The sequence below is a fragment of the Scyliorhinus torazame genome, chromosome 1, assembly GCF_047496885.1.
Source record: "Scyliorhinus torazame isolate Kashiwa2021f chromosome 1, sScyTor2.1, whole genome shotgun sequence".
Taxonomy (NCBI): domain Eukaryota; kingdom Metazoa; phylum Chordata; class Chondrichthyes; order Carcharhiniformes; family Scyliorhinidae; genus Scyliorhinus; species Scyliorhinus torazame.
Window position 1 is genome coordinate 195,979,930 of NC_092707.1, and position 8,385 is coordinate 195,988,314.

Sequence of the window (8,385 nt, forward strand, 5' to 3'; positions counted from 1 at the left end):
TTACCCCCAGTTCCAAATTCAGTCGAGAACCGCAGAGATAGAGAAAATGGCAATGAAGGCAATGGAACGCCTTATGAACCCCCAAGAATTCGAGGTCGCAGCGACAAGTAGAGTAGGACAGTGTCCCGTATGGGAAGAGGAAATCAGAAAAGACCTCAAAGGAAAAGGATGGCCCCTTTGGAGCAAATTCTGCGCGAGTGACGAAACAGGTCCCGGGAGTTTAGGACATACTTGGTGGGAGAACCTGTCAGAGATCCACAAGAAGAGCTTAGGGAAAGCTCGCAAGCCGATGGCAATCGTGTCCTGCTTGGCACAATTGCGAGGCACAGAGGAAGTCGTTAGGATGCTCCATAGAGAGATTGAGGAGAGAGACAGAAATAGTGAGGGAGATGTGAGCGAATTTGAGAAAGAGAAGAAGCAGTTAAGAGAACAGTTAGCAGCGAGGGACAGAGAGGTGGATGATGCCAAGATGGCACATCGGTCTTGTCTCGCCCATTTGAGTAGTTTTCAGACCCAGTACGATAAGGCCTACCAGGACGTGCAACGTGCGGTCTTGGTAAGACAAGAAACCGAGCAACAGGTAGAGCAATTGCAGAAACAATGCAATGATTTAAATGCAGCCCTACGAGCCCTCCACACTTCAATGACGGAACAAAGGCAGAGCTCCGTAGATCACGCAAAATGCCGGAAGCAAATTGCAGAATTGCAATATCTGCTTTCTGTCCAGAATGGGTTTCAAAGTACGTTTGGACCCCGGTTAGACCAGGAAAATGGCCCCAATTGGCAGGAGTTAAATGATACATGGGACATGTACGCAAGAAAAACCCCAGAAAAGGAAAGTACCCAACCCCTGACTGAACAGGCAGAACACACCCCCATGAACCCTGTAACCACCCACCGCAGGGCTGCAGCAGAAGGAAATGCAGATTTCCTATATACAACCCCGTTAACTGTGACCCAATTACGGGATGCGTGTGGAAAGATTACACCGTTCCTTCCCACATCAGACCCCCACCAGTTTTTCGCTAGAGTTAAACGGCAGGCTGCCATGTACGGCCTGGACGAAAAGGAGCAAGTGAAGTTCACAGTTTTAAGCCTCGACCCTTCAGTCGTGGCAGCCCTTCCCGACCCACAGAATGTAGGAGGAGGCACACTCCAAGAAATGCACACAGTGATCCTAGATGCGATCGGCTATAACAGAGGAGACCCCGTAGAAGGCCTAAACAAGTGTGGCAAAAGAAAACAGAGCACCCCACAGCGTTTGCTGGACGCTTGTGGATACATTTCACACAGTTTTCGGAGAGTTAGCCCGCGCCCATTTGTCCGCGGATAATATGGCCAAATGGACTCGAATCCTAGTCTCTCATGCGACAGAGGCAGGACAGAGAGCTTGCGCAAATTACGACCCCTCAGATGAGGCACACAATGGGTTTTGAAAAGATTGGCCCGCACTTGGGAGCAATCAGTCCAAGGCAAAACCACATTTGCAAAACCCGAGGAAGAGCAGGCAGACATGAATCCAGTTAAAGCGCACCAGAACCCCGCATGGGTAAATGTGGGCAGGAACAGCCCACCGCAACCAAAATCCCAGGAATGTTACAACTGTGGACAATTAGGACACTTTGCACGAGAGTGCAACGTGCCCCAAAAGCAGCAAAGAAACCAACAGACAGGCACCCTAAATAAGAATAGGGCAAAGCCAATCCATAGCGTTAGCGCCCGTTCAGAGAACATAGACATGAACGGCACCGACTGATGGTGTTCGGGCTCCACAACTTGGGTCTGCGACACCCTTTGGGACAAGTCCGGCAGACTGGTCGTAGCAGGCAAAGTCCGGGGACACCCTGTAGAATTTCTTTGGGACACAGGAGGGTCCCGCACCACACTCAATTCCTCCACAATGTTTCAGCGAGACACGTGGCCCACAACAGACACCATCACACTCAGCGGCTTTACAGGTCATTTACAACAAGGACACACCACAGCCCCTGTAGCGATACAAATAGTGAACATTACGGGTCCCGACCCCAGACCCCAAAAGCAGTACGGTTTTCCCCAAGAAGCAGAGGGAGAAATCTCAAAGGTAATAGAGAGTCTGCTTGGTCAAGGTGTACTCAGACCAGTAGCTTCCACGAGGAACGCACCAATTTGGCCCATCAGGAAACCCGATGGATCATGGCAACTGACCATTGATTACCGGGAACTGAACAAAGTAACCCCAGTCGCAGCCCCCACAATAGCCACGAATCCCGAGACCATGCTCAAACAGGGAATAGAGTAAAAAAAAATGTTGGTTTTGGACATTAGCAATGGCTTTTGGTCCATTCCATTGGATAAAGCATGCCAATATAAAATCGCCTTTACATTCCAGGGACAACAATACACGTGGACATGCCTTCCACAAGACTTCCACAACTCCCCCTCCATTTCCACCGACAGCTGGCAAATGGACTAGCAAACTTTTCCCGACCCGGTTGTCTGGTCCAGTATGTAGATGACTTGCTACTACAGACAGGCACAAAGGGAGAGCATATTTCGCTTCTCGCCGAACTCCTAGGACTCCTAAAACAGATTGGATGTAAAGTCAACCCCAAGAAGGCCCAGATTTTGCAGGAAAAAGTGATTTACTTGGGTACAGTAATCACTCATGGTAAACGCGAAATCGAGCAAAAGAGAATTGACTTGATCGTCAAATTGCCCCTTCCCCATAATGTCTCAGCCCTCCGGTCATTTTTAGGACTGGTTGGCTACTGCCGAAACCACATCGACAGTTTCGCCACAAAAGCAACGCCCCTATCCGAACTTCTCAAGAAGCAAGCACTTTGGGAATGGCTTCCACAGCACACGGATGCCGTGGATGCTTTAAAGAGAGCCGCATTACAGGTCCCAGATCCACTTTCCCCGTGCGCAATTGAAGTTGCAAGCACCGACCAAACCCTTTCGGCCGTGCTCCTCCAGGAACGCCATGACCAATTACGCCCCATGGCATACGCCTCACACGTGTTAGATCCTGTCGAGCAAGGATTTTCTGCCTGTGAAAGGCACCTGCTCGCAGTTTTTTGGGCAGTACAGTACTTCGCCGACATTACAGGACTCAACCCCATCACCATTCTCACAGAACACACCCCAACACAGCCATTATTAGACGGTCGACTTAAAGATGGCACAGTCAGCCAAATCCGCACAGCCCATTGGACCCTTCTTTTACAGGGACGGGACATTACAGTTAAAAGAACCAAGACCCACACTTTCCTAGCCGATAATTTGCAGTATGCAGGCACCCCACATGAGTGTGAGATCATCACAACACAACACAGGCCCATTTATACCTAAGTCAGCTCCCAGGAAAGCAGGTGATACACCCCAGAGACCCCAGCCCACAGACGCGTGCGCAACCCTGAAAATTTATGTGGATGGCTCCTCCACAGTTTTGAATGGAAAGAGAATCACCGGTTGCGGCATTTATGTCGAGGACGCGCAGGGACGCGCCCTCGATGAGATTTCATTAAAGTTGCCAGGACATCTAGGCTCGCAGGCAGCAGAACTGGCAGCCATAGCGTACATTGTAGATCACCCCGACTCGTTTCTGACCCCAGCAGACATATATTCGGAAAGCTTATATGCCTGTAATAGCTTAACGGAATTCCTACCGCTGTGGGAAACTAGAGGATTTCTTTCCGCAGACGGAAAGCCCCTACCCTCAGCCCCATTACTCCGGCATATCCTAGAGACAGCTAAAAATAGGAAATATGGTATAATTAAGGTTCGCAGTCATCACCGTTCTTCCCCCCCGGTAACGTTAAAGCAGACGCCCTAGCGAAGGCAGGTTCCAGGCATGGTTACTTTTGGAACCCCCCCCCCCCCCCCCGAGAGCACCCCAGTACACGCGGTTCAGGTCTCACAGACCAACATTCAGGATCTGGCAAAGGCCCAAAAGGAAGATAAAAAACTCAGGGAAGTTTTAAAAGGAACCTTCCCAGCCCCGTATGACAAGTTTAAGAACGCAATCACCACACATGACGGTGTGATTTTGAATGAAGGCTTTGATGTAGTTCCCAGCCAGGACAGGAACCAGATTATTTGTCAGTTCCATGACAATCATGGACACCAAGGCATTGAACCCACCCTAACCCACCTCAGACGTCTCTGCTGGTGGCCTGATTTAAAAGCCGATGTAACTCACTACATTGAAAATTGCTTGATCTGTGCCCAGAACAATCCGGACAGATATGCAAGAAAGGCTCAGCTTAGTCACACCCGCCCCATTAATGACCTCTGGACGAATTTGCAGATAGGTTACATAGGACCCCTACTCTCCTGCAGAAATGGTTGTAAGTATGTGTTGGTGGTCATCGACACCTTCACAAAGTGGGTGGAAGCTTTTCCATCAAGAATGAATACTGCCAAAACAACAGCTAAAATAATAACACAGCACATCTTTACAAGCTGGGACCTCCCGCGCAGTATAGAATCCGATCAAGGCTCCCATTTTAAAGGACGAGTAATGAAAAACGTCCTCTCAATTCTCGGAATTAGGCAGAAGTTTCACATAGCCTACCACCCCCAGTCAAGCGGCATTGTAGAGAGGATGAACAGAACTCTAAAAGCCACTGTCAGGAAAATGGTGCAACAGAACACCAGCACCTGGGACTCAGTTCTCCCATTTGCTTTAATGTTCTTACAAAACACGTTATCCACGTCCACAATATACACCCCCCACACCCTCATGACCGGACGCCCCATGAAAGACACAGAGTATTTATTAGGACTGGATTTGGCCAGCCCCGCAGTCATCGCCCTCACACATAAAAATGCTGTACAGCAGTTACTTGCGACTATAAAGGCAGCCCAGCTCGCAGCAGCTGTGAGACTTGGGACCAGGAGGAAACAAAGCAAGGCTTGTTTTGATAAAACGATACACGCCACCGAATTTGTCGTAGGGCAGCAAGTGATGCTTTCCCTATACAACCCCAGTTCATTCCTTTCCCCCAAATTTTCCGGACCGTACTCCATTTCGGACAAAGTCAGCCCCTCTGTATAAAATATCACATATCCCAATGGCAAGTCTATGTGGTTTCACATAAACCAGCTGAAGGCTTATGGCTCGCAGAACAACCATGCACACAACATCTTGCTTGCAGCAGCAGACGAGCACGCCCCGCCCACAGACGATGCATTCCTACCCTCCCCCAGCCAGTCCAGCCCGTCCTCAGACACATCTTCAACTCCACCCTCAGAAGCACGACTCCGCCTCTCCCTTCCTTCAACCAGCAGCGACAGCAACAGTGATAGCGATAGCAATGACGACAGCCACAGCACACCACGTTATGATTACACCAGGCCCCACTCCCAGCGAATCCGAGCATGATTCCAGTGACCCCTTCAAAATCACAAACATCAAAGCCCCTGACCCAGACCCACCGCCCGACGATTACGGATTAAAACCTAGTAGCTCCAATCTCGAAACACGATTCTGGCACCTAGACAATTCGTTCAGGCTCATCCGGAATGATGAGATGGACCCCAATTCACCCCAAGCAGCTTTAGCCAAACTACTCAAGTCAAGAGTATGGCAGCCGGGAGAAGATTATGACATAGAGTCTGACTCGCACCAAACAAATCCCTTTGCAACCCTGTTCGCTACTGAGCAATGAGGTGTCCAGATGATGGCAAAAAAGGAACCGATGGAGAGATACGGTGTCCTTTCTAATGGAACCTGCACCATGTTTGTAATGTATGTTTGTTCGTTTAATGTACATGTTTGTTGTTTGTGAATTTAAAAGTTTTCATGGCCCCACGCTACTACCCTTTTGACGCCCAACGGCTGTTAATGGAACAAGTTTGTCCACAGACAACCGTTCAGAGGAACTAGTTTGTCGACAGACACCACTCATAGCTACTCTCCTGATTCGACCACGAGAGGCAGCCCCCCACGACGACCACATTCTTACCCGTTCTTGCCGGTCGCTCAGGCAGTGGAGAAACGGCACTGGTCCCCGCCCTGCCTGAGGACCCCCCTCTGGTCAGCTACGATTGGGTAGAGCACAAACGGCACTGGTCACTGTCCTACCCGGAGATTCCACCCATTTCTTACGCACCCCATTTTGGCACTTTCCGTTCGAAATACTTTTGTTTGTTTTTGGGGACCCGTAGGTTGCTTCCGTATGCTATTTACATCCTCAAACACTAGGATGGTAGATCGCACAGGCTGCGAGGCGGCTCGCACTGTGTCAGTATTTTTCACGGATGTCTTGTCCCAAATATTTGGGTTTTTTTTAAATGAAGGAGTCACAGATGGTGACCAATTATAATGGGTAATTGGCAACAAAAGACAGACAGACAGACATACGAGATCTTAAGCAAGATAATAACAGATATTATGCTTGTGTCCATAGAACTCTGGAACCTCAGGAACCCCAGAGGAAGAGAAAGAAGAAGTCCGACAAAAGGAAAGATGAAGACGACCTTCATGCTTTTCACCTGGATCTTAGCAGGATCCCTTCATTTGCGTGCGGACGCTACCCCCTGACCCCTACCACAGAGGCAGTGAATGATTCCCACCCCTGCCATACACTGAACCCCGAGATAGTTACCCCCGAGAAAGTTACCGACACCCCGACCTGGTGTGACAAGTTTAGAACCTGGTTTTCACTATCTTACATAGTAGAATCCCTCTTAGTACTGCAATACTCTGCAGTATCGTGCAGACACTTCGACTCAGAAAATGGCGAAGGAGAGCCTACCGCTCTCGCACCCCGGTATACACGTTTAGGTCCCCTATTTTCGGACTTCACCAAACCCCCCAACCCCTCGAGTGAATTAAAGTGCATCCGTTTTTCTTTATGTGTGTTTTATTTGTTCAATAAAGAAATGTAAACCCCTGCGCCAGAGAAACTTGTGTTGCTGCTCTTTGTACAGTTTAAAATGTTGTTGATTATTTTATATTGTTTGAGTGAGGATAGTTTATTGAGGATAGTTAGAGGTTCCAGTTTTTTATTTTGTAATGCATGCCTGAATGTCATAGCGCCCGTAGAGCTTTATATTGATGAATGTATGTAAAATGATTTTAGGTAAAAATTTTGATTCATAGGATAGGGCAGTGTAGAGCACGTGAAGTGCTTATGGGTGCCCCGCTTGGTCAGAGAACGAAGACGACGCAGTAATGTGATCCTTCACGCTTCGCATTGAGGATCACAAGGGGGAAGTGTAGCCATCTGGGATGGCCACTTCCCGATTACAAAATGGACGCTTTGCAAAGATTGCAGGGAAAATGGACAATACTGAGAAAACAAGCAGGTTCAGGGTTTGTCTGCATATTGGAGTCACAGCTCACAGACTGTAGGCCCATTAGCATACTAATGGCCCATCTCCGGGAACATTAGAGTAACATTTGAGTAACCGATACTAAGGCAGACACCCCGGCGCCAGAGGAGATCGAAACAAAGCAGGCCAACGACCACCTAGGACACGCCCAACCATCAGGACACCACCCCTGTATTGGACAAGATCAATATGAATGATCAAGAAACAGCCCAATTGATTGGGGCCAAGTTCAAGGCCCGCCCAAAAGAGCACAAAGCCCCTTTGGGTTTAAGAAGGAGCCCCCAAGAGAGAATCGTTCTCTTGGCTCCGGCTCTCACCGAGGAGAGAGCTGCACCAGAACAAGTAAGTCCAAGGTCAACGCACGCTACCAGACAGACGACCTTAGCTGTTCCCCTTCACCACTTCGACCCCAGCAGCCTCAGAACCGAACAACGGCCATTATTCCTCTGACTGAGTGGGCGCCCGAAGCTAAGTCTCGGCTTTAGCAGTAGTGATAGTTTAATCTGTAGTATTGGTGCATGAGTATATTTAACTGTGTGTGTAAATAAATAAGCATTTTACTTTGAACTAACTAACTGGTGTATCGAGTCTTTGATCAGTATTCGGTTTGAACCTTGTGGCAGTATTGAAAGATACCTGGCGACTCTAGAGCAAACGTAATTAGAATTAAGGAAGGCGACCATATTGACCGCCATATTCAGAGCCAAATAAAGAGAACAACAATTAGCAACAACGTCAACGGCCATCCGCTTAAAATAGAGGTCGATACAGATGCGGCTGCCACAGTAGTGGGTGAGCAAACGTTTAGGTATCTGCATGGAAGGCTGTGAATCACAGCAGTACTTTGGCCACTTTAGCCACCTATACTGGAGAGGCAGTGAAGATATTGGGGACGGCATCTATACCAGTATCGTACCAACAGCAGTCAGCTCAGCCACCTTTAAATGTAGTGAAGGGACAAAATCCAAGCTTCATGGGGCAGGGCTGGCTGAAGAAAATCAGAAATTCAGCATCACTGACGGGGCTTTGCAGGAATCTCTATGGAAATACCATGAGGTCGTC

General features: G+C 48.7%; 1 long non-coding RNA gene across 2 annotated transcripts in view; it reads left to right on the forward strand.

Moving 5' to 3' along the window:
• Nucleotides 1-7,875, forward strand: part of LOC140429994 (uncharacterized) — a 33,238-nt gene extending 25,363 nt beyond the window's left edge. For both annotated transcript variants that reach the window (XR_011949260.1, XR_011949264.1), the window contains exon 4: nucleotides 6,396-7,875. This is a non-coding gene — a long non-coding RNA (uncharacterized lncRNA). The remainder of the gene's footprint in view (nucleotides 1-6,395) is intronic.
• The last annotated feature ends 510 nt before the right edge of the window (nucleotides 7,876-8,385 follow it).